The 24,431-nt window shown below is 45.1% G+C and overlaps 19 non-coding genes across 19 annotated transcripts; all 19 read right to left on the bottom strand.

The window, feature by feature from the left end:
* Positions 1 to 380: 380 nt before the first annotated feature.
* LOC141196200 (U2 spliceosomal RNA) lies at positions 381 to 572 on the bottom strand. The gene has a single exon (XR_012268764.1). It is a non-coding gene; the product is annotated as a U2 spliceosomal RNA (small nuclear RNA).
* A 1,122-nt stretch (positions 573 to 1,694) lies between these two features.
* On the bottom strand, positions 1,695 to 1,885 carry LOC141194596 (U2 spliceosomal RNA). The gene has a single exon (XR_012267218.1). It is a non-coding gene; the product is annotated as a U2 spliceosomal RNA (small nuclear RNA).
* Positions 1,886 to 3,004: 1,119 nt separating this feature from the next.
* LOC141194595 (U2 spliceosomal RNA) lies at positions 3,005 to 3,195 on the bottom strand. The gene has a single exon (XR_012267217.1). It is a non-coding gene; the product is annotated as a U2 spliceosomal RNA (small nuclear RNA).
* A 1,123-nt stretch (positions 3,196 to 4,318) lies between these two features.
* LOC141196150 (U2 spliceosomal RNA) lies at positions 4,319 to 4,509 on the bottom strand. The gene has a single exon (XR_012268715.1). It is a non-coding gene; the product is annotated as a U2 spliceosomal RNA (small nuclear RNA).
* Positions 4,510 to 5,634: 1,125 nt separating this feature from the next.
* On the bottom strand, positions 5,635 to 5,825 carry LOC141194594 (U2 spliceosomal RNA). Its single transcript, XR_012267216.1, has one exon. It is a non-coding gene; the product is annotated as a U2 spliceosomal RNA (small nuclear RNA).
* Positions 5,826 to 6,947: 1,122 nt separating this feature from the next.
* Positions 6,948 to 7,138, bottom strand: LOC141194592 (U2 spliceosomal RNA). Its single transcript, XR_012267214.1, has one exon. It is a non-coding gene; the product is annotated as a U2 spliceosomal RNA (small nuclear RNA).
* A 1,121-nt stretch (positions 7,139 to 8,259) lies between these two features.
* Positions 8,260 to 8,450, bottom strand: LOC141196059 (U2 spliceosomal RNA). Its single transcript, XR_012268626.1, has one exon. It is a non-coding gene; the product is annotated as a U2 spliceosomal RNA (small nuclear RNA).
* A 1,122-nt stretch (positions 8,451 to 9,572) lies between these two features.
* Positions 9,573 to 9,763, bottom strand: LOC141196149 (U2 spliceosomal RNA). Its single transcript, XR_012268714.1, has one exon. It is a non-coding gene; the product is annotated as a U2 spliceosomal RNA (small nuclear RNA).
* Positions 9,764 to 10,889: 1,126 nt separating this feature from the next.
* LOC141194591 (U2 spliceosomal RNA) lies at positions 10,890 to 11,080 on the bottom strand. The gene has a single exon (XR_012267213.1). It is a non-coding gene; the product is annotated as a U2 spliceosomal RNA (small nuclear RNA).
* A 1,118-nt stretch (positions 11,081 to 12,198) lies between these two features.
* On the bottom strand, positions 12,199 to 12,389 carry LOC141194590 (U2 spliceosomal RNA). The gene has a single exon (XR_012267212.1). It is a non-coding gene; the product is annotated as a U2 spliceosomal RNA (small nuclear RNA).
* A 1,120-nt stretch (positions 12,390 to 13,509) lies between these two features.
* Positions 13,510 to 13,702, bottom strand: LOC141196128 (U2 spliceosomal RNA). The gene has a single exon (XR_012268694.1). It is a non-coding gene; the product is annotated as a U2 spliceosomal RNA (small nuclear RNA).
* A 1,123-nt stretch (positions 13,703 to 14,825) lies between these two features.
* LOC141196160 (U2 spliceosomal RNA) lies at positions 14,826 to 15,016 on the bottom strand. Its single transcript, XR_012268725.1, has one exon. It is a non-coding gene; the product is annotated as a U2 spliceosomal RNA (small nuclear RNA).
* Positions 15,017 to 16,132: 1,116 nt separating this feature from the next.
* Positions 16,133 to 16,323, bottom strand: LOC141194589 (U2 spliceosomal RNA). Its single transcript, XR_012267211.1, has one exon. It is a non-coding gene; the product is annotated as a U2 spliceosomal RNA (small nuclear RNA).
* A 1,114-nt stretch (positions 16,324 to 17,437) lies between these two features.
* Positions 17,438 to 17,628, bottom strand: LOC141194588 (U2 spliceosomal RNA). The gene has a single exon (XR_012267210.1). It is a non-coding gene; the product is annotated as a U2 spliceosomal RNA (small nuclear RNA).
* Positions 17,629 to 18,746: 1,118 nt separating this feature from the next.
* LOC141194587 (U2 spliceosomal RNA) lies at positions 18,747 to 18,937 on the bottom strand. Its single transcript, XR_012267209.1, has one exon. It is a non-coding gene; the product is annotated as a U2 spliceosomal RNA (small nuclear RNA).
* Positions 18,938 to 20,058: 1,121 nt separating this feature from the next.
* LOC141194586 (U2 spliceosomal RNA) lies at positions 20,059 to 20,249 on the bottom strand. Its single transcript, XR_012267208.1, has one exon. It is a non-coding gene; the product is annotated as a U2 spliceosomal RNA (small nuclear RNA).
* A 1,122-nt stretch (positions 20,250 to 21,371) lies between these two features.
* On the bottom strand, positions 21,372 to 21,562 carry LOC141194585 (U2 spliceosomal RNA). Its single transcript, XR_012267207.1, has one exon. It is a non-coding gene; the product is annotated as a U2 spliceosomal RNA (small nuclear RNA).
* A 1,120-nt stretch (positions 21,563 to 22,682) lies between these two features.
* On the bottom strand, positions 22,683 to 22,873 carry LOC141194584 (U2 spliceosomal RNA). The gene has a single exon (XR_012267206.1). It is a non-coding gene; the product is annotated as a U2 spliceosomal RNA (small nuclear RNA).
* A 1,121-nt stretch (positions 22,874 to 23,994) lies between these two features.
* LOC141196024 (U2 spliceosomal RNA) lies at positions 23,995 to 24,185 on the bottom strand. The gene has a single exon (XR_012268593.1). It is a non-coding gene; the product is annotated as a U2 spliceosomal RNA (small nuclear RNA).
* Positions 24,186 to 24,431: the final 246 nt, after the last annotated feature.

Raw genomic sequence — 24,431 nt, 5'->3', positions numbered from 1 at the left:
CATTTGCTAAATAGATGGTGTGTGTGCAACAATATACTGAAAGGTCAATTATATTGTGCAGCTTATCTCACCACCTGTAGTTATTTAGGTGAAAGCTCCAAAATGCTTGCCTAATATGTCTGTTTATCCAAAAGGAAGTATAGAGGGAGAGCTAGATAGATAGCATTGCATCACATTACATTACATGGCAATGCAATGCAGAGTTGCTGAAGTTGAACCAAAATGAGCTTGTCATCTGGCTTCTGCAACTTTTAACATGAAAAATCCAATGAGGAGAAGAAAAGCAAAGCCAAAGAGTCCATCCCAAAATCCGACAAACAAGCAAAATGAACAAAAAGCATTGAATTCAATTCTTTCTGATTTTAGAAACTGCATTAAAGAAGGGGTGCACCGGTCCTGGAGATACTGCAATACCAGGTCAATGCGTGGAGTGGACAGAAGAAAGCTCTTTTTCCATCTCCCTGTTCTAAAAATCCATTTAATATATGGTCCCCAGATAGGGGACGTATCAGATATTAAACTGATAAGAACAGATACTACACTTGATCTTAGCCAAAAGGCCGAGAAGCGATAACCAGAATTGGTTTCCGACTACGGTGCCACCCAAGGATTCTGAAAAGTCCATTTGTGGAGATGGCCACCTGGACTCCCGTTAAGAAGACATGCTGTCAACCTCTAGATCCCTCACATGCCTGCACTTTTCGGCTTGCTGCTGCTGCAATCCACGCGTTTTAGATCTGCATAACTCCACCTCTTTTAGCACAGTACCCTCAACCCCCGGCTGTTCCCACCCGCCTCAACACCGTTGGAAGGGAGGAGAACCAATTAAGGCGGGGGGGGGGGGTGGAACGAGCAGCTGTCTACCCTTAGCAGGAGGGTTGCTGATTAATTACCTCTCCTGCTGCTGCTGCTGCTGGCTGTCCAGCAGCAGACTGAAGGTGGCTGCTGCTGTGCGCAGGTATATAAAGGCTCAGAGCCTATTATGACACGCGCAGCCAGCGTTCCATTGCCACATTCCGTCTACTGCAGGCGGGATACCTGGATGGCTGAATGTCACTGAGAAGCTCACAGAGACCGCCATAAGCAACAGTTTAAAAGAATGCCACAGACTAATCAACCAAACTTTTTGGGTTGGTTTCTCTTTTATAGTCTGCAGGCATTAAATGAAAGAAGTCAGTGTTCCAGCAGAGGGAGACAACGTTTCAGAAAAGGCATTGTAGCAAACCAAAAAAGAAATTTTAAGCGCAGCAGAGTAACCAGCTCACATACCTGTTAGCTCAGGTGAGTTTAAAAGGCTGCTGTTGATAACAAGGGCATTTGCTAAATAGATGGTGTGTGTGCAACAATATACTGAAAGGTCAATTATATTGTGCAGCTTATCTCACCACCTGTAGTTATTTAGGTGAAAGCTCCAAAATGCTTGCCTAATATGTCTGTTTATCCAAAAGGAAGTATAGAGGGAGAGCTAGATAGATAGCATTGCATTACATTACATTACATGGCAATGCAATGCACAGTTGCTGAAGTTGAACCAAAATGAGCTTGTCATCTGGCTTCTGCAACTTTTAACATGAAAAATCCAATGAGGAGAAGAAAAGCAAAGCCAAAGAGTCCATCCCAAAATCCGACAAACAAGCAAAATGAACAAAAAGCATTGAATTCAATTCTTTCTGATTTTAGAAACTGCATTAAAGAAGGGGTGCACCGGTCCTGGAGATACTGCAATACCAGGTCAATGCGTGGAGTGGACAGAGCAAGCTCTTTTTCCATCTCCCTGTTCTAAAAATCCATTTAATATATGGTCCCCAGATAGGGGACGTATCAGATATTAAACTGATAAGAACAGATACTACACTTGATCTTAGCCAAAAGGCCGAGAAGCGATAACCAGAATTGGTTTCCGACTACGGTGCCACCCAAGGATTCTGAAAAGTCCATTTGTGGAGATGGCCACCTGGACTCCCGTTAAGAAGACATGCTGTCAACCTCTAGATCCCTCACATGCCTGCACTTTTCGGCTTGCTGCTGCTGCAATCCACGCGTTTTAGATCTGCATAACTCCACCTCTTTTAGCACAGTACCCTCAACCCCCGGCTGTTCCCACCCGCCTCAACACCGTTGGAAGGGAGGAGAACCAATTAAGGCGGGGGGGGGGGGTGGAACGAGCAGCTGTCTACCCTTAGCAGGAGGGTTGCTGATTAATTACCTCTCCTGCTGCTGCTGCTGGCTGTCCAGCAGCAGACTGAAGGTGGCTGCTGCTGTGCGCAGGTATATAAAGGCTCAGAGCCTATTATGACACGCGCAGCCAGCGTTCCATTGCCACATTCCGTCTACTGCAGGCGGGATACCTGGATGGCTGAATGTCACTGAGAAGCTCACAGAGACCGCCATAAGCAACAGTTTAAAAGAATGCCACAGACAAATCAACCAAACTTTTTGGGTTGGTTTCTCTTTTATAGTCTGCAGGCATTAAATGAAAGAAGTCAGTGTTCCAGCAGAGGGAGACAACGTTTCAGAAAAGGCATTGTAGCAAACCAAAAAAGAAATTTTAAGCGCAGCAGAGTAACCAGCTCACATACCTGTTAGCTCAGGTGAGTTTAAAAGGCTGCTGTTGATAACAAGGGCATTTGCTAAATAGATGGTGTGTGTGCAACAATATACTGAAAGGTCAATTATATTGTGCAGCTTATCTCACCACCTGTAGTTATTTAGGTGAAAGCTCCAAAATGCTTGCCTAATATGTCTGTTTATCCAAAAGGAAGTATAGAGGGAGAGCTAGATAGATAGCATTGCATTACATTACATTACATGGCAATGCAATGCACAGTTGCTGAAGTTGAACCAAAATGAGCTTGTCATCTGGCTTCTGCAACTTTTAACATGAAAAATCCAATGAGGAGAAGAAAAGCAAAGCCAAAGAGTCCATCCCAAAATCCGACAAACAAGCAAAATGAACAAAAAGCATTGAATTCAATTCTTTCTGATTTTAGAAACTGCATTAAAGAAGGGGTGCACCGGTCCTGGAGATACTGCAATACCAGGTCAATGCGTGGAGTGGACAGAGCAAGCTCTTTTTCCATCTCCCTGTTCTAAAAATCCATTTAATATATGGTCCCCAGATAGGGGACGTATCAGATATTAAACTGATAAGAACAGATACTACACTTGATCTTAGCCAAAAGGCCGAGAAGCGATAACCAGAATTGGTTTCCGACTACGGTGCCACCCAAGGATTCTGAAAAGTCCATTTGTGGAGATGGCCACCTGGACTCCCGATAAGAAGACATGCTGTCAACCTCTAGATCCCTCACATGCCTGCACTTTTCGGCTTGCTGCTGCTGCAATCCACGCGTTTTAGATCTGCATAACTCCACCTCTTTTAGTACAGTACCCTCAACCCCCGGCTGTTCCCACCCGCCTCAACACCGTTGGAAGGGAGGAGAACCAATTAAGGCGGGGGGGGGGGGGTGGAACGAGCAGCTGTCTACCCTTAGCAGGAGGGTTGCTGATTAATTACCTCTCCTGCTGCTGCTGCTGCTGGCTGTCCAGCAGCAGACTGAAGGTGGCTGCTGCTGTGCGCAGGTATATAAAGGCTCAGAGCCTATTATGACACGCGCAGCCAGCGTTCCATTGCCACATTCCGTCTACTGCAGGCGGGATACCTGGATGGCTGAATGTCACTGAGAAGCTCACAGAGACCGCCATAAGCAACAGTTTAAACGAATGCCACAGACTAATCAACCAAACTTTTTGGGTTGGTTTCTCTTTTATAGTCTGCAGGCATTAAATGAAAGAAGTCAGTGTTCCAGCAGAGGGAGACAACGTTTCAGAAAAGGCATTGTAGCAAACCAAAAAAGAAATTTTAAGCGCAGCAGAGTAACCAGCTCACATACCTGTTAGCTCAGGTGAGTTTAAAAGGCTGCTGTTGATAACAAGGGCATTTGCTAAATAGATGGTGTGTGTGCAACAATATACTGAAAGGTCAATTATATTGTGCAGCTTATCTCACCACCTGTAGTTATTTAGGTGAAAGCTCCAAAATGCTTGCCTAATATGTCTGTTTATCCAAAAGGAAGTATAGAGGGAGAGCTAGATAGATAGCATTGCATTACATTACATTACATGGCAATGCAATGCACAGTTGCTGAAGTTGAACCAAAATGAGCTTGTCATCTGGCTTCTGCAACTTTTAACATGAAAAATCCAATGAGGAGAAGAAAAGCAAAGCCAAAGAGTCCATCCCAAAATCCGACAAACAAGCAAAATGAACAAAAAGCATTGAATTCAATTCTTTCTGATTTTAGAAACTGCATTAAAGAAGGGGTGCACCGGTCCTGGAGATACTGCAATACCAGGTCAATGCGTGGAGTGGACAGAGCAAGCTCTTTTTCCATCTCGATGTTCTAAAAATCCATTTAATATATGGTCCCCAGATAGGGGACGTATCAGATATTAAACTGATAAGAACAGATACTACACTTGATCTTAGCCAAAAGGCCGAGAAGCGATAACCAGAATTGGTTTCCGACTACGGTGCAACCCAAGGATTCTGAAAAGTCCATTTGTGGAGATGGCCACCTGGACTCCCGTTAAGAAGACATGCTGTCAACCTCTAGATCCCTCACATGCCTGCACTTTTCGGCTTGCTGCTGCTGCAATCCACGCGTTTTAGATCTGCATAACTCCACCTCTTTTAGCACAGTACCCTCAACCCCCGGCTGTTCCCACCCGCCTCAACACCGTTGGAAGGGAGGAGAACCAATTAAGGCGGGGGGGGGGGGTGGAACGAGCAGCTGTCTACCCTTAGCAGGAGGGTTGCTGATTAATTACCTCTCCTGCTGCTGCTGCTGCTGCTGGCTGTCCAGCAGCAGACTGAAGGTGGCTGCTGCTGTGCGCAGGTATATAAAGGCTCAGAGCCTATTATGACACGCGCAGCCAGCGTTCCATTGCCACATTCCGTCTACTGCAGGCGGGATACCTGGATGGCTGAATGTCACTGAGAAGCTCACAGAGACCGCCATAAGCAACAGTTTAAAAGAATGCCACAGACTAATCAACCAAACTTTTTGGATTGGTTTCTCTTTTATAGTCTGCAGGCATTAAATGAAAGAAGTCAGTGTTCCAGCAGAGGGAGACAACGTTTCAGAAAAGGCATTGTAGCAAACCAAAAAAGAAATTTTAAGCGCAGCAGAGTAACCAGCTCACATACCTGTTAGCTCAGGTGAGTTTAAAAGGCTGCTGTTGATAACAAGGGCATTTGCTAAATAGATGGTGTGTGTGCAACAATATACTGAAAGGTCAATTATATTGTGCAGCTTATCTCACCACCTGTAGTTATTTAGGTGAAAGCTCCAAAATGCTTGCCTAATATGTCTGTTTATCCAAAAGGAAGTATAGAGGGAGAGCTAGATAGATAGCATTGCATTACATTACATTACATGGCAATGCAATGCACAGTTGCTGAAGTTGAACCAAAATGAGCTTGTCATCTGGCTTCTGCAACTTTTAACATGAAAAATCCAATGAGGAGAAGAAAAGCAAAGCCAAAGAGTCCATCCCAAAATCCGACAAACAAGCAAAATGAACAAAAAGCATTGAATTCAATTCTTTCTGATTTTAGAAACTGCATTAAAGAAGGGGTGCACCGGTCCTGGAGATACTGCAATACCAGGTCAATGCGTGGAGTGGACAGAGCAAGCTCTTTTTCCATCTCCCTGTTCTAAAAATCCATTTAATATATGGTCCCCAGATAGGGGACGTATCAGATATTAAACTGATAAGAACAGATACTACACTTGATCTTAGCCAAAAGGCCGAGAAGCGATAACCAGAATTGTTTCCGACTACGGTGCCACCCAAGGATTCTGAAAAGTCCATTTGTGGAGATGGCCACCTGGACTCCCGTTAAGAAGACATGCTGTCAACCTCTAGATCCCTCACATGCCTGCACTTTTCGGCTTGCTGCTGCTGCAATCCACGCGTTTTAGATCTGCATAACTCCACCTCTTTTAGCACAGTACCCTCAACCCCCGGCTGTTCCCACCCGCCTCAACACCGTTGGAAGGGAGGAGAACCAATTAAGGCGGGGGGGGGGGGGTGGAACGAGCAGCTGTCTACCCTTAGCAGGAGGGTTGCTGATTAATTACCTCTCCTGCTGCTGCTGCTGCTGGCTGTCCAGCAGCAGACTGAAGGTGGCTGCTGCTGTGCGCAGGTATATAAAGGCTCAGAGCCTATTATGACACGCGCAGCCAGCGTTCCATTGCCACATTCCGTCTACTGCAGGCGGGATACCTGGATGGCTGAATGTCACTGAGAAGCTCACAGAGACCGCCATAAGCAACAGTTTAAAAGAATGCCACAGACTAATCAACCAAACTTTTTGGGTTGGTTTCTCTTTTATAGTCTGCAGGCATTAAATGAAAGAAGTCAGTGTTCCAGCAGAGGGAGACAACGTTTCAGAAAAGGCATTGTAGCAAACCAAAAAAGAAATTTTAAGCGCAGCAGAGTAACCAGCTCACATACCTGTTAGCTCAGGTGAGTTTAAAAGGCTGCTGTTGATAACAAGGGCATTTGCTAAATAGATGGTGTGTGTGCAACAATATACTGAAAGGTCAATTATATTGTGCAGCTTATCTCACCACCTGTAGTTATTTAGGTGAAAGCTCCAAAATGCTTGCCTAATATGTCTGTTTATCCAAAAGGAAGTATAGAGGGAGAGCTAGATAGATAGCATTGCATTACATTACATTACATGGCAATGCAATGCACAGTTGCTGAAGTTGAACCAAAATGAGCTTGTCATCTGGCTTCTGCAACTTTTAACATGAAAAATCCAATGAGGAGAAGAAAAGCAAAGCCAAAGAGTCCATCCCAAAATCCGACAAACAAGCAAAATGAACAAAAAGCATTGAATTCAATTCTTTCTGATTTTAGAAACTGCATTAAAGAAGGGGTGCACCGGTCCTGGAGATACTGCAATACCAGGTCAATGCGTGGAGTGGACAGAGCAAGCTCTTTTTCCATCTCCCTGTTCTAAAAATCCATTTAATATATGGTCCCCAGATAGGGGACGTATCAGATATTAAACTGATAAGAACAGATACTACACTTGATCTTAGCCAAAAGGCCGAGAAGCGATAACCAGAATTGGTTTCCGACTACGGTGCCACCCAAGGATTCTGAAAAGTCCATTTGTGGAGATGGCCACCTGGACTCCCGTTAAGAAGACATGCTGTCAACCTCTAGATCCCTCACATGCCTGCACTTTTCGGCTTGCTGCTGCTGCAATCCACGCGTTTTAGATCTGCATAACTCCACCTCTTTTAGCACAGTACCCTCAACCCCCGGCTGTTCCCACCCGCCTCAACACCGTTGGAAGGGAGGAGAACCAATTAAGGCGGGGGGGGGGGGGGTGGAACGAGCAGCTGTCTACCCTTAGCAGGAGGGTTGCTGATTAATTACCTCTCCTGCTGCTGCTGCTGGCTGTCCAGCAGCAGACTGAAGGTGGCTGCTGCTGTGCGCAGGTATATAAAGGCTCAGAGCCTATTATGACACGCGCAGCCAGCGTTCCATTGCCACATTCCGTCTACTGCAGGCGGGATACCTGGATGGCTGAATGTCACTGAGAAGCTCACAGAGACCGCCATAAGCAACAGTTTAAAAGAATGCCACAGACTAATCAACCAAACTTTTTGGGTTGGTTTCTCTTTTATAGTCTGCAGGCATTAAATGAAAGAAGTCAGTGTTCCAGCAGAGGGAGACAACGTTTCAGAAAAGGCATTGTAGCAAACCAAAAAAGAAATTTTAAGCGCAGCAGAGTAACCAGCTCACATACCTGTTAGCTCAGGTGAGTTTAAAAGGCTGCTGTTGATAACAAGGGCATTTGCTAAATAGATGGTGTGTGTGCAACAATATACTGAAAGGTCAATTATATTGTGCAGCTTATCTCACCACCTGTAGTTATTTAGGTGAAAGCTCCAAAATGCTTGCCTAATATGTCTGTTTATCCAAAAGGAAGTATAGAGGGAGAGCTAGATAGATAGCATTGCATTACATTACATTACATGGCAATGCAATGCACAGTTGCTGAAGTTGAACCAAAATGAGCTTGTCATCTGGCTTCTGCAACTTTTAACATGAAAAATCCAATGAGGAGAAGAAAAGCAAAGCCAAAGAGTCCATCCCAAAATCCGACAAACAAGCAAAATGAACAAAAAGCATTGAATTCAATTCTTTCTGATTTTAGAAACTGCATTAAAGAAGGGGTGCACCGGTCCTGGAGATACTGCAATATCAGGTCAATGCGTGGAGTGGACAGAGCAAGCTCTTTTTCCATCTCCCTGTTCTAAAAATCCATTTAATATATGGTCCCCAGATAGGGGACGTATCAGATATTAAACTGATAAGAACAGATACTACACTTGATCTTAGCCAAAAGGCCGAGAAGCGATAACCAGAATTGGTTTCCGACTACGGTGCCACCCAAGGATTCTGAAAAGTCCATTTGTGGAGATGGCCACCTGGACTCCCGTTAAGAAGACATGCTGTCAACCTCTAGATCCCTCACATGCCTGCACTTTTCGGCTTGCTGCTGCTACAATCCACGCGTTTTAGATCTGCATAACTCCACCTCTTTTAGCACAGTACCCTCTACCCCCGGCTGTTCCCACCCGCCTCAACACCGTTGGAAGGGAGATGAACCAATTAAGGCGGGGGGGGGGGGTGGAACGAGCAGCTATCTACCCTTAGCAGGAGGGTTGCTGATTAATTACCTCTCCTGCTGCTGCTGCTGCTGGCTGTCCAGCAGCAGACTGAAGGTGGCTGCTGCTGTGCGCAGGTATATAAAGGCTCAGAGCCTATTATGACACGCGCAGCCAGCGTTCCATTGCCACATTCCGTCTACTGCAGGCGGGATACCTGGATGGCTGAATGTCACTGAGAAGCTCACAGAGACCGCCATAAGCAACAGTTTAAAAGAATGCCACAGACTAATCAACCAAACTTTTTGGGTTGGTTTCTCTTTTATAGTCTGCAGGCATTAAATGAAAGAAGTCAGTGTTCCAGCAGAGGGAGACAACGTTTCAGAAAAGGCATTGTAGCAAACCAAAAAAGAAATTTTAAGCGCAGCAGAGTAACCAGCTCACATACCTGTTAGCTCAGGTGAGTTTAAAAGGCTGCTGTTGATAACAAGGGCATTTGCTAAATAGATGGTGTGTGTGCAACAATATACTGAAAGGTCAATTATATTGTGCAGCTTATCTCACCACCTGTAGTTATTTAGGTGAAAGCTCCAAAATGCTTGCCTAATATGTCTGTTTATCCAAAAGGAAGTATAGAGGGAGAGCTAGATAGATAGCATTGCATTACATTACATTACATGGCAATGCAATGCACAGTTGCTGAAGTTGAACCAAAATGAGCTTGTCATCTGGCTTCTGCAACTTTTAACATGAAAAATCCAATGAGGAGAAGAAAAGCAAAGCCAAAGAGTCCATCCCAAAATCCGACAAACAAGCAAAATGAACAAAAAGCATTGAATTCAATTCTTTCTGATTTTAGAAACTGCATTAAAGAAGGGGTGCACCGGTCCTGGAGATACTGCAATACCAGGTCAATGCGTGGAGTGGACAGAGCAAGCTCTTTTTCCATCTCGATGTTCTAAAAATCCATTTAATATATGGTCCCCAGATAGGGGACGTATCAGATATTAAACTGATAAGAACAGATACTACACTTGATCTTAGCCAAAAGGCCGAGAAGCGATAACCAGAATTGGTTTCCGACTACGGTGCAACCCAAGGATTCTGAAAAGTCCATTTGTGGAGATGGCCACCTGGACTCCCGTTAAGAAGACATGCTGTCAACCTCTAGATCCCTCACATGCCTGCACTTTTCGGCTTGCTGCTGCTGCAATCCACGCGTTTTAGATCTGCATAACTCCACCTCTTTTAGCACAGTACCCTCAACCCCCGGCTGTTCCCACCCGCCTCAACACCGTTGGAAGGGAGGAGAACCAATTAAGGCGGGGGGGGGGGGGGGGTGGAACGAGCAGCTGTCTACCCTTAGCAGGAGGGTTGCTGATTAATTACCTCTCCTGCTGCTGCTGCTGCTGGCTGTCCAGCAGCAGACTGAAGGTGGCTGCTGCTGTGCGCAGGTATATAAAGGCTCAGAGCCTATTATGACACGCGCAGCCAGCGTTCCATTGCCACATTCCGTCTACTGCAGGCGGGATACCTGGATGGCTGAATGTCACTGAGAAGCTCACAGAGACCGCCATAAGCAACAGTTTAAAAGAATGCCACAGACTAATCAACCAAACTTTTTGGATTGGTTTCTCTTTTATAGTCTGCAGGCATTAAATGAAAGAAGTCAGTGTTCCAGCAGAGGGAGACAACGTTTCAGAAAAGGCATTGTAGCAAACCAAAAAAGAAATTTTAAGCGCAGCAGAGTAACCAGCTCACATACCTGTTAGCTCAGGTGAGTTTAAAAGGCTGCTGTTGATAACAAGGGCATTTGCTAAATAGATGGTGTGTGTGCAACAATATACTGAAAGGTCAATTATATTGTGCAGCTTATCTCACCACCTGTAGTTATTTAGGTGAAAGCTCCAAAATGCTTGCCTAATATGTCTGTTTATCCAAAAGGAAGTATAGAGGGAGAGCTAGATAGATAGCATTGCATTACATTACATTACATGGCAATGCAATGCACAGTTGCTGAAGTTGAACCAAAATGAGCTTGTCATCTGGCTTCTGCAACTTTTAACATGAAAAATCCAATGAGGAGAAGAAAAGCAAAGCCAAAGAGTCCATCCCAAAATCCGACAAACAAGCAAAATGAACAAAAAGCATTGAATTCAATTCTTTCTGATTTTAGAAACTGCATTAAAGAAGGGGTGCACCGGTCCTGGAGATACTGCAATACCAGGTCAATGCGTGGAGTGGACAGAGCAAGCTCTTTTTCCATCTCCCTGTTCTAAAAATCCATTTAATATATGGTCCCCAGATAGGGGACGTATCAGATATTAAACTGATAAGAACAGATACTACACTTGATCTTAGCCAAAAGGCCGAGAAGCGATAACCAGAATTGTTTCCGACTACGGTGCCACCCAAGGATTCTGAAAAGTCCATTTGTGGAGATGGCCACCTGGACTCCCGTTAAGAAGACATGCTGTCAACCTCTAGATCCCTCACATGCCTGCACTTTTCGGCTTGCTGCTGCTGCAATCCACGCGTTTTAGATCTGCATAACTCCACCTCTTTTAGCACAGTACCCTCAACCCCCGGCTGTTCCCACCCGCCTCAACACCGTTGGAAGGGAGGAGAACCAATTAAGGCGGGGGGGGGGGGTGGAACGAGCAGCTGTCTACCCTTAGCAGGAGGGTTGCTGATTAATTACCTCTCCTGCTGCTGCTGCTGGCTGTCCAGCAGCAGACTGAAGGTGGCTGCTGCTGTGCGCAGGTATATAAAGGCTCAGAGCCTATTATGACACGCGCAGCCAGCGTTCCATTGCCACATTCCGTCTACTGCAGGCGGGATACCTGGATGGCTGAATGTCACTGAGAAGCTCACAGAGACCGCCATAAGCAACAGTTTAAAAGAATGCCACAGACTAATCAACCAAACTTTTTGGGTTGGTTTCTCTTTTATAGTCTGCAGGCATTAAATGAAAGAAGTCAGTGTTCCAGCAGAGGGAGACAACGTTTCAGAAAAGGCATTGTAGCAAACCAAAAAAGAAATTTTAAGCGCAGCAGAGTAACCAGCTCACATACCTGTTAGCTCAGGTGAGTTTAAAAGGCTGCTGTTGATAACAAGGGCATTTGCTAAATAGATGGTGTGTGTGCAACAATATACTGAAAGGTCAATTATATTGTGCAGCTTATCTCACCACCTGTAGTTATTTAGGTGAAAGCTCCAAAATGCTTGCCTAATATGTCTGTTTATCCAAAAGGAAGTATAGAGGGAGAGCTAGATAGATAGCATTGCATTACATTACATTACATGGCAATGCAATGCACAGTTGCTGAAGTTGAACCAAAATGAGCTTGTCATCTGGCTTCTGCAACTTTTAACATGAAAAATCCAATGAGGAGAAGAAAAGCAAAGCCAAAGAGTCCATCCCAAAATCCGACAAACAAGCAAAATGAACAAAAAGCATTGAATTCAATTCTTTCTGATTTTAGAAACTGCATTAAAGAAGGGGTGCACCGGTCCTGGAGATACTGCAATACCAGGTCAATGCGTGGAGTGGACAGAGCAAGCTCTTTTTCCATCTCCCTGTTCTAAAAATCCATTTAATATATGGTCCCCAGATAGGGGACGTATCAGATATTAAACTGATAAGAACAGATACTACACTTGATCTTAGCCAAAAGGCCGAGAAGCGATAACCAGAATTGGTTTCCGACTACGGTGCCACCCAAGGATTCTGAAAAGTCCATTTGTGGAGATGGCCACCTGGACTCCCGTTAAGAAGACATGCTGTCAACCTCTAGATCCCTCACATGCCTGCACTTTTCGGCTTGCTGCTGCTGCAATCCACGCGTTTTAGATCTGCATAACTCCACCTCTTTTAGCACAGTACCCTCAACCCCCGGCTGTTCCCACCCGCCTCAACACCGTTGGAAGGGAGGAGAACCAATTATGGCGGGGGGGGGGTGGAACGAGCAGCTGTCTACCCTTAGCAGGAGGGTTGCTGATTAATTACCTCTCCTGCTGCTGCTGCTGCTGGCTGTCCAGCAGCAGACTGAAGGTGGCTGCTGCTGTGCGCAGGTATATAAAGGCTCAGAGCCTATTATGACACGCGCAGCCAGCGTTCCATTGCCACATTCCGTCTACTGCAGGCGGGATACCTGGATGGCTGAATGTCACTGAGAAGCTCACAGAGACCGCCATAAGCAACAGTTTAAAAGAATGCCACAGACTAATCAACCAAACTTTTTGGGTTGGTTTCTCTTTTATAGTCTGCAGGCATTAAATGAAAGAAGTCAGTGTTCCAGCAGAGGGAGACAACGTTTCAGAAAAGGCATTGTAGCAAACCAAAAAAGAAATTTTAAGCGCAGCAGAGTAACCAGCTCACATACCTGTTAGCTCAGGTGAGTTTAAAAGGCTGCTGTTGATAACAAGGGCATTTGCTAAATAGATGGTGTGTGTGCAACAATATACTGAAAGGTCAATTATATTGTGCAGCTTATCTCACCACCTGTAGTTATTTAGGTGAAAGCTCCAAAATGCTTGCCTAATATGTCTGTTTATCCAAAAGGAAGTATAGAGGGAGAGCTAGATGGATAGCATTGCATTACATTACATTACATGGCAATGCAATGCACAGTTGCTGAAGTTGAACCAAAATGAGCTTGTCATCTGGCTTCTGCAACTTTTAACATGAAAAATCCAATGAGGAGAAGAAAAGCAAAGCCAAAGAGTCCATCCCAAAATCCGACAAACAAGCAAAATGAACAAAAAGCATTGAATTCAATTCTTTCTGATTTTAGAAACTGCATTAAAGAAGGGGTGCACCGGTCCTGGAGATACTGCAATACCAGGTCAATGCGTGGAGTGGACAGAGCAAGCTCTTTTTCCATCTCCCTGTTCTAAAAATCCATTTAATATATGGTCCCCCCAGATAGGGGACGTATCAGATATTAAACTGATAAGAACAGATACTACACTTGATCTTAGCCAAAAGGCCGAGAAGCGATAACCAGAATTGGTTTCCGACTACGGTGCCACCCAAGGATTCTGAAAAGTCCATTTGTGGAGATGGCCACCTGGACTCCCGTTAAGAAGACATGCTGTCAACCTCTAGATCCCTCACATGCCTGCACTTTTCGGCTTGCTGCTGCTGCAATCCACGCGTTTTAGATCTGCATAACTCCACCTCTTTTAGCACAGTACCCTCAACCCCCGGCTGTTCCCACCCGCCTCAACACCGTTGGAAGGGAGGAGAACCAATTAAGGCGGGGGGGGGGGGGTGGAACGAGCAGCTGTCTACCCTTAGCAGGAGGGTTGCTGATTAATTACCTCTCCTGCTGCTGCTGCTGCTGGCTGTCCAGCAGCAGACTGAAAGTGGCTGCTGCTGTGCGCAGGTATATAAAGGCTCAGAGCCTATTATGACACGCGCAGCCAGCGTTCCATTGCCACATTCCGTCTACTGCAGGCGGGATACCTGGATGGCTGAATGTCACTGAGAAGCTCACAGAGACCGCCATAAGCAACAGTTTAAAAGAATGCCACAGACTAATCAACCAAACTTTTTGGGTTGGTTTCTCTTTTATAGTCTGCAGGCATTAAATGAAAGAAGTCAGTGTTCCAGCAGAGGGAGACAACGTTTCAGAAAAGGCATTGTAGCAAACCAAAAAAGAAATTTTAAGCGCAGCAGAGTAACCAGCTCACATACCTGTTAGCTCAGGTGAGTTTAAAAGGCTGCTGTTGATAACAAGGGCATTTGCTAAATAGATGGTGTGTGTGCAACAATATACTGAAAGGTCAATTATATTGTGCAGCTTATCTCACCACCTGTAGTTATTTAGGTGAAAGCTCCAAAATGCTTGCCTAATATGTCTGTTTATCCAAAAGGAAGTATAGAGGGAGAGCTAGATGGATAGCATTGCATTACATTACATTACATGGCAATGCAATGCACAGTTGCTGAAGTTGAACCAAAATGAGCTTGTCATCTGGCTTCTGCAACTTTTAACATGAAAAATCCAATGAGGAGAAGAAAAGCAAAGCCAAAGAGTCCATCCCAAAATCCGACAAACAAGCAAAATGAACAAAAAGCATTGAATTCAATTCTTTCTGATTTTAGAAACTGCATTAAAGAAGGGGTGCACCGGTCCTGGAGATACTGCAATATCAGATCAATGCGTGGAGTGGACAGAGCAAGCTCTTTTTCCATCTCCCTGTTCTAAAAATCCATTTAATATATGGTCCCCAGATAGGGGACGTATCAGATATTAAACTGATAAGAACAGATACTACACTTGATCTTAGCCAAAAGGCCGAGAAGCGATAACCAGAATTGGTTTCCGACTACGGTGCCACCCAAGGATTCTGAAAAGTCCATTTGTGGAGATGGCCACCTCGACTCCCGTTAAGAAGACATGCTGTCAACCTCTAGATCCCTCACATGCCTGCACTTTTCGGCTTGCTGCTGCTGCAATCCACGCGTTTTAGATCTGCATAACTCCACCTCTTTTAGCACAGTACCCTCTACCCCCGGCTGTTCCCACCCGCCTCAACACCGTTGGAAGGGAGATGAACCAATTAAGGCGGGGGGGGGTGTGGAACGAGCAGCTGTCTACCCTTAGCAGGAGGGTTGCTGATTAATTACCTCTCCTGCTGCTGCTGCTGCTGGCTGTCCAGCAGCAGACTGAAGGTGGCTGCTGCTGTGCGCAGGTATATAAAGGCTCAGAGCCTATTATGACACGCGCAGCCAGCGTTCCATTGCCACATTCCGTCTACTGCAGGCGGGATACCTGGATGGCTGAATGTCACTGAGAAGCTCACAGAGACCGCCATAAGCAACAGTTTAAAAGAATACCACAGACTAATCAACCAAACTTTTTGGGTTGGTTTCTCTTTTATAGTCTGCAGGCATTAAATGAAAGAAGTCAGTGTTCCAGCAGAGGGAGACAACGTTTCAGAAAAGGCATTGTAGCAAACCAAAAAAGAAATTTTAAGCGCAGCAGAGTAACCAGCTCACATACCTGTTAGCTCAGGTGAGTTTAAAAGGCTGCTGTTGATAACAAGGGCATTTGCTAAATAGATGGTGTGTGTGCAACAATATACTGAAAGGTCAATTATATTGTGCAGCTTATCTCACCACCTGTAGTTATTTAGGTGAAAGCTCCAAAATGCTTGCCTAATATGTCTGTTTATCCAAAAGGAAGTATAGAGGGAGAGCTAGATAGATAGCATTGCATTACATTACATGGCAATGCAATGCACAGTTGCTGAAGTTGAACCAAAATGAGCTTGTCATCTGGCTTCTGCAACTTTTAACATGAAAAATCCAATGAGGAGAAGAAAAGCAAAGCCAAAGAGTCCATCCCAAAATCCGACAAACAAGCAAAATGAACAAAAAGCATTGAATTCAATTCTTTCTGATTTTAGAAACTGCATTAAAGAAGGGGTGCACCGGTCCTGGAGATACTGCAATACCAGGTCAATGCGTGGAGTGGACAGAGCAAGCTCTTTTTCCATCTCCCTGTTCTAAAAATCCATTTAATATATGGTCCCCAGATAGGGGACGTATCAGATATTAAACTGATAAGAACAGATACTACACTTGATCTTAGCCAAAAGGCCGAGAAGCGATAACCAGAATTGGTTTCCGACTACGGTGCCACCCAAGGATTCTGAAAAGTCCATTTGTGGAGATGGCCACCTGGACTCCCGTTAAGAAGACATGCTGTCAACCTCTAGATCCCTCACATGCCTGCACTTTTCGGCTTGCTGCTGCTGCAATCCACGCGTTTTAGATCTGCATAACTCCACCTCTTTTAGCACAGTACCCTCAACCCCCGGCTGTTCCCACCCGCCTCAACACCGTTGGAAGGGAGGAGAACCAATTAAGGTGGGGGGGGGTGGAACGAGCAGCTGTCTACCCTTAGCAGGAGGGTTGCTGATTAATTACCTCTCCTGCTGCTGCTGCTGCTGGCTGTCCAGCAGCAGACTGAAGGTGGCTGCTGCTGTGCGCAGGTATATAAAGGCTCAGAGCCTATTATGACACGCGCAGCCAGCGTTCCATTGCCACATTCCGTCTACTGCAGGCGGGATACCTGGATGGCTGAATGTCACTGAGAAGCTCACAGAGACCACCATAAGCAACAGTTTAAAAGAATGCCACAGACTAATCAACCAAACTTTTTGGGTTGGTTTCTCTTTTATAGTCTGCAGGCATTAAATGAAAGAAGTCAGTGTTCCAGCAGAGGGAGACAACGTTTCAGAAAAGGCATTGTAGCAAACCAAAAAAGAAATTTTAAGCGCAGCAGAGTAACCAGCTCACATACCTGTTAGCTCAGGTGAGTTTAAAAGGCTGCTGTTGATAACAAGGGCATTTGCTAAATAGATGGTGTGTGTGCAACAATATACTGAAAGGTCAATTATATTGTGCAGCTTATCTCACCACCTGTAGTTATTTAGGTGAAAGCTCCAAAATGCTTGCCTAATATGTCTGTTTATCCAAAAGGAAGTATAGAGGGAGAGCTAGATAGATAGCATTGCATTACATTACATGGCAATGCAATGCACAGTTGCTGAAGTTGAACCAAAATGAGCTTGTCATCTGGCTTCTGCAACTTTTAACATGAAAAATCCAATGAGGAGAAGAAAAGCAAAGCCAAAGAGTCCATCCCAAAATCCGACAAACAAGCAAAATGAACAAAAAGCATTGAATTCAATTCTTTCTGATTTTAGAAACTGCATTAAAGAAGGGGTGCACCGGTCCTGGAGATACTGCAATACCAGGTCAATGCGTGGAGTGGACAGAGCAAGCTCTTTTTCCATCTCCCTGTTCTAAAAATCCATTTAATATATGGTCCCCAGATAGGGGACGTATCAGATATTAAACTGATAAGAACAGATACTACACTTGATCTTAGCCAAAAGGCCGAGAAGCGATAACCAGAATTGGTTTCCGACTACGGTGCCACCCAAGGATTCTGAAAAGTCCATTTGTGGAGATGGCCACCTGGACTCCCGTTAAGAAGACATGCTGTCAACCTCTAGATCCCTCACATGCCTGCACTTTTCGGCTTGCTGCTGCTGCAATCCACGCGTTTTAGATCTGCATAACTCCACCTCTTTTAGCACAGTACCCTCAACCCCCGGCTGTTCCCACCCGCCTCAACACCGTTGGAAGGGAGGAGAACCAATTAAGGCGGGGGGGGTGGAACGAGCAGCTGTCTACCCTTAGCAGGAGGGTTGCTGATTAATTACCTCTCCTGCTGCTGCTGCTGCTGGCTGTCCAGCAGCAGACTGAAGGTGGCTGCTGCTGTGCGCAGGTATATAAAGGCTCAGAGCCTATTATGACACGCGCAGCCAGCGTTCCATTGCCACATTCCGTCTACTGCAGGCGGGATACCTGGATGGCTGAATGTCACTGAGAAGCTCACAGAGACCGCCATAAGCAACAGTTTAAAAGAATGCCACAGACTAATCAACCAAACTTTTTGGGTTGGTTTCTCTTTTATAGTCTGCAGGCATTAAATGAAATAAGTCAGTGTTCCAGCAGAGGGAGACAACGTTTCAGAAAAGGCATTGTAGCAAACCAAAAAAGAAATTTTAAGCGCAGCAGAGTAACCAGCTCACATACCTGTTAGCTCAGCTGAGTTTAAAAGGCTGCTGTTGATAACAAGGGCATTTGCTAAATAGATGGTGTGTGTGCAACAATATACTGAAAGGTCAATTATATTGTGCAGCTTATCTCACCACCTGTAGTTATTTAGGTGAAAGCTCCAAAATGCTTGCCTAATATGTCTGTTTATCCAAAAGGAAGTATAGAGGGAGAGCTAGATAGATAGCATTGCATTACATTACATTACATGGCAATGCAATGCACAGTTGCTGAAGTTGAACCAAAATGAGCTTGTCATCTGGCTTCTGCAACTTTTAACATGAAAAATCCAATGAGGAGAAGAAAAGCAAAGCCAAAGAGTCCATCCCAAAATCCGACAAACAAGCAAAATGAACAAAAAGCATTGAATTCAATTCTTTCTGATTTTAGAAACTGCATTAAAGAAGGGGTGCACCGGTCCTGGAGATACTGCAATACCAGGTCAATGCGTGGAGTGGACAGAGCAAGCTCTTTTTCCATCTCCCTGTTCTAAAAATCCATTTAATATATGGTCCCCAGATAGGGGACGTATCAGATATTAAACTGATAAGAACAGATACTACACTTGATCTTAGCCAAAAGGCCGAGAAGCGATAACCAGAATTGGTTTCCGACTACGGTGCCACCCAAGGATTCTGAAAAGTCCATTTGTGGAGATGGCCACCTGGACTCCCGTTAAGAAGACATGCTGTCAACCTCTAGATCCCTCACATGCCTGCACTTTTCGGCTTGCTGCTGCTGCAATCCACGCGTTTTAGATCTGCATAACTCCACCTCTTTTAGCACAGTACCCTCAACCCCCGGCTGTTCCCACCCGCCTCAACACCGTTGGAAGGGAGGAGAACCAATTAAGGCGGGGGGGGGGGTGGAATGAGCAGCTGTCTACCCTTAGCAGGAGGGTTGCTGATTAATTACCTCTCCTGCTGCTGCTGCTGCTGGCTGTCCAGCAGCAGACTGAAGGTGGCTGCTGCTGTGCGCAGGTATATAAAGGCTCAGAGCCTATTATGACACGCGCAGCCAGCGTTCCATTGCCACATTCCGTCTACTGCAGGCGGGATACCTGGATGGCTGAATGTCACTGAGAAGCTCACAGAGACCGCCATAAGCAACAGTTTAAAAGAATGCCACAGACTAATCAACCAAACTTTTTGGGTTGGTTTCTCTTTTATAGTCTGCAGGCATTAAATGAAAGAAGTCAGTGTTCCAGCAGAGGGAGACAACGTTTCAGAAAAGGCATTGTAGCAAACCAAAAAAGAAATTTTAAGCGCAGCAGAGTAACCAGCTCACATACCTGTTAGCTCAGGTGAGTTTAAAAGGCTGCTGTTGATAACAAGGGCATTTGCTAAATAGATGGTGTGTGTGCAACAATATACTGAAAGGTCAATTATATTGTGCAGCTTATCTCACCACCTGTAGTTATTTAGGTGAAAGCTCCAAAATGCTTGCCTAATATGTCTGTTTATCCAAAAGGAAGTATAGAGGGAGAGCTAGATAGATAGCATTGCATTACATTACATTACATGGCAATGCAATGCACAGTTGCTGAAGTTGAACCAAAATGAGCTTGTCATCTGGCTTCTGCAACTTTTAACATGAAAAATCCAATGAGGAGAAGAAAAGCAAAGCCAAAGAGTCCATCCCAAAATCCGACAAACAAGCAAAATGAACAAAAAGCATTGAATTCAATTCTTTCTGATTTTAGAAACTGCATTAAAGAAGGGGTGCACCGGTCCTGGAGATACTGCAATACCAGGTCAATGCGTGGAGTGGACAGAGCAAGCTCTTTTTCCATCTCCCTGTTCTAAAAATCCATTTAATATATGGTCCCCAGATAGGGGACGTATCAGATATTAAACTGATAAGAACAGATACTACACTTGATCTTAGCCAAAAGGCCGAGAAGCGATAACCAGAATTGGTTTCCGACTACGGTGCCACCCAAGGATTCTGAAAAGTCCATTTGTGGAGATGGCCACCTGGACTCCCGTTAAGAAGACATGCTGTCAACCTCTAGATCCCTCACATGCCTGCACTTTTCGGCTTGCTGCTGCTGCAATCCACGCGTTTTAGATCTGCATAACTCCACCTCTTTTAGCACAGTACCCTCAACCCCCAGCTGCTCCCACCCGCCTCAACACCGTTGGAAGGGAGGAGAACCAATTAAGGCGGGGGGGGGGGGTGGAACGAGCAGCTGTCTACCCTTAGCAGGAGGGTTGCTGATTAATTACCTCTCCTGCTGCTGCTGCTGCTGGCTGTCCAGCAGCAGACTGAAGGTGGCTGCTGCTGTGCGCAGGTATATAAAGGCTCAGAGCCTATTATGACACGCGCAGCCAGCGTTCCATTGCCACATTCCGTCTACTGCAGGCGGGATACCTGGATGGCTGAATGTCACTGAGAAGCTCACAGAGACCGCCATAAGCAACAGTTTAAAAGAATGCCACAGACTAATCAACCAAACTTTTTGGGTTGGTTTCTCTTTTATAGTCTGCAGGCATTAAATGAAAGAAGTCAGTGTTCCAGCAGAGGGAGACAACGTTTCAGAAAAGGCATTGTAGCAAACCAAAAAAGAAATTTTAAGCGCAGCAGAGTAACCAGCTCACATACCTGTTAGCTCAGGTGAGTTTAAAAGGCTGCTGTTGATAACAAGGGCATTTGCTAAATAGATGGTGTGTGTGCAACAATATACTGAAAGGTCAATTATATTGTGCAGCTTATCTCACCACCTGTAGTTATTTAGGTGAAAGCTCCAAAATGCTTGCCTAATATGTCTGTTTATCCAAAAGGAAGTATAGAGGGAGAGCTAGATAGATAGCATTGCATTACATTACATTACATGGCAATGCAATGCACAGTTGCTGAAGTTGAACCAAAATGAGCTTGTCATCTGGCTTCTGCAACTTTTAACATGAAAAATCCAATGAGGAGAAGAAAAGCAAAGCCAAAGAGTCCATCCCAAAATCCGACAAACAAGCAAAATGAACAAAAAGCATTGAATTCAATTCTTTCTGATTTTAGAAACTGCATTAAAGAAGGGGTGCACCGGTCCTGGAGATACTGCAATACCAGGTCAATGCGTGGAGTGGACAGAGCAAGCTCTTTTTCCATCTCCCTGTTCTAAAAATCCATTTAATATATGGTCCCCAGATAGGGGACGTATCAGATATTAAACTGATAAGAACAGATACTACACTTGATCTTAGCCAAAAGGCCGAGAAGCGATAACCAGAATTGGTTTCCGACTACGGTGCCACCCAAGGATTCTGAAAAGTCCATTTGTGGAGATGGCCACCTGGACTCCCGTTAAGAAGACATGCTGTCAACCTCTAGATCCCTCACATGCCTGCACTTTTCGGCTTGCTGCTGCTGCAATCCACGCGTTTTAGATCTGCATAACTCCACCTCTTTTAGCACAGTACCCTCAACCCCCGGCTGTTCCCACCCGCCTCAACACCGTTGGAAGGGAGGAGAACCAATTAAGGCGGGGGGGGGGTGGAACGAGCAGCTGTCTACCCTTAGCAGGAGGGTTGCTGATTAATTACCTCTCCTGCTGCTGCTGCTGCTGGCTGTCCAGCAGCAGACTGAAGGTGGCTGCTGCTGTGCGCAGGTATATAAAGGCTCAGAGCCTATTATGACACGCGCAGCCAGCGTTCCATTGCCACATTCCGTCTACTGCAGGCGGGATACCTGGATGGCTGAATGTCACTGAGAAGCTCACAGAGACCGCCATAAGCAACAGTTTAAAAGAATGCCACAGACTAATCAACCAAACTTTTTGGGTTGGTTTCTCTTTTATAGTCTGCAGGCATTAAATGAAAGAAGTCAGTGTTCCAGCAGAGGGAGACAACGTTTCAGAAAAGGCATTGTAGCAAACCAAAAAAGAAATTTTAAGCGCAGCAGAGTAACCAGCTCACATACCTGTTAGCTCAGGTGAGTTTAAAAGGCTGCTGTTGATAACAAGGGCATTTGCTAAATAGATGGTGTGTGTGCAACAATATACTGAAAGGTCAATTATATTGTGCAGCTTATCTCACCACCTGTAGTTATTTAGGTGAAAGCTCCAAAATGCTTGCCTAATATGTCTGTTTATCCAAAAGGAAGTATAGAGGGAGAGCTAGATAGATAGCATTGCATTACATTACATTACATGGCAATGCAATGCACAGTTGCTGAAGTTGAACCAAAATGAGCTTGTCATCTGGCTTCTGCAACTTTTAACATGAAAAATCCAATGAGGAGAAGAAAAGCAAAGCCAAAGAGTCCATCCCAAAATCCGACAAACAAGCAAAATGAACAAAAAGCATTGAATTCAATTCTTTCTGATTTTAGAAACTGCATTAAAGAAGGGGTGCACCGGTCCTGGAGATACTGCAATACCAGGTCAATGCGTGGAGTGGACAGAGCAAGCTCTTTTTCCATCTCCCTGTTCTAAAAATCCATTTAATATATGGTCCCCAGATAGGGGACGTATCAGATATTAAACTGATAAGAACAGATACTACACTTGATCTTAGCCAAAAGGCCGAGAAGCGATAACCAGAATTGGTTTCCGACTACGGTGCCACCCAAGGATTCTGAAAAGTCCATTTGTGGAGATGGCCACCTGGACTCCCGTTAAGAAGACATGCTGTCAACCTCTAGATCCCTCACATGCCTGCACTTTTCGGCTTGCTGCTGCTGCAATCCACGCGTTTTAGATCTGCATAGCTCCACCTCTTTTAGCACAGTACCCTCAACCCCCGGCTGTTCCCACCCGCCTCAACACCGTTGGAAGGGAGGAGAACCAATTAAGGCGGGGGGGGGGGTGGAACGAGCAGCTGTCTACCCTTAGCAGGAGGGTTGCTGATTAATTACCTCTCCTGCTGCTGCTGCTGCTGGCTGTCCAGCAGCAGACTGAAGGTGGCTGCTGCTGTGCGCAGGTATATAAAGGCTCAGAGCCTATTATGACACGCGCAGCCAGCGTTCCATTGCCACATTCCGTCTACTGCAGGCGGGATACCTGGATGGCTGAATGTCACTGAGAAGCTCACAGAGACCGCCATAAGCAACAGTTTAAAAGAATGCCACAGACTAATCAACCAAACTTTTTGGGTTGGTTTCTCTTTTATAGTCTGCAGGCATTAAATGAAAGAAGTCAGTGTTCCAGCAGAGGGAGACAACGTTTCAGAAAAGGCATTGTAGCAAACCAAAAAAGAAATTTTAAGCGCAGCAGAGTAACCAGCTCACATACCTGTTAGCTCAGGTGAGTTTAAAAGGCTGCTGTTGATAACAAGGGCATTTGCTAAATAGATGGTGTGTGTGCAACAATATACTGAAAGGTCAATTATATTGTGCAGCTTATCTCACCACCTGTAGTTATTTAGGTGAAAGCTCCAAAATGCTTGCCTAATATGTCTGTTTATCCAAAAGGAAGTATAGAGGGAGAGCTAGATAGATAGCATTGCATTACATTACATTACATGGCAATGCAATGCACAGTTGCTAAAGTTGAACCAAAATGAGCTTGTCATCTGGCTTCTGCAACTTTTAACATGAAAAATCCAATGAGGAGAAGAAAAGCAAAGCCAAAGAGTCCATCCCAAAATCCGACAAACAAGCAAAATGAACAAAAAGCATTGAATTCAATTCTTTCTGATTTTAGAAACTGCATTAAAGAAGGGGTGCACCGGTACTGGAGATACTGCAATACCAGGTCAATGCGTGGAGTGGACAGAGCAAGCTCTTTTTCCATCTCCCTGTTCTAAAAATCCATTTAATATATGGTCCCCAGATAGGGGACGTATCAGATATTAAACTGATAAGAACAGATACTACACTTGATCTTAGCCAAAAGGCCGAGAAGCGATAACCAGAATTGGTTTACGACTACGGTGCCACCCAAGGATTCTGAAAAGTCCATTTGTGGAGATGGCCACCTGGACTCCCGTTAAGAAGACATGCTGTCAACCTCTAGATCCCTCACATGCCTGCACTTTTCGGCTTGCTGCTGCTGCAATCCACGCGTTTTAGATCTGCATAACTCCACCTCTTTTAGCACAGTACCCTCAACCCCCGGCTGTTCCCACCCGCCTCAACACCGTTGGAAGGGAGGA

Source organism: Phyllobates terribilis, unplaced genomic scaffold (genome assembly GCF_046119375.1).
Source record: "Phyllobates terribilis strain yellow unplaced genomic scaffold, ASM4611937v1 Scaffold_74__1_contigs__length_7073193, whole genome shotgun sequence".
NCBI lineage: Eukaryota > Metazoa > Chordata > Amphibia > Anura > Dendrobatidae > Phyllobates > Phyllobates terribilis.
This window is presented reverse-complemented; position numbering and strand designations above follow the sequence as displayed.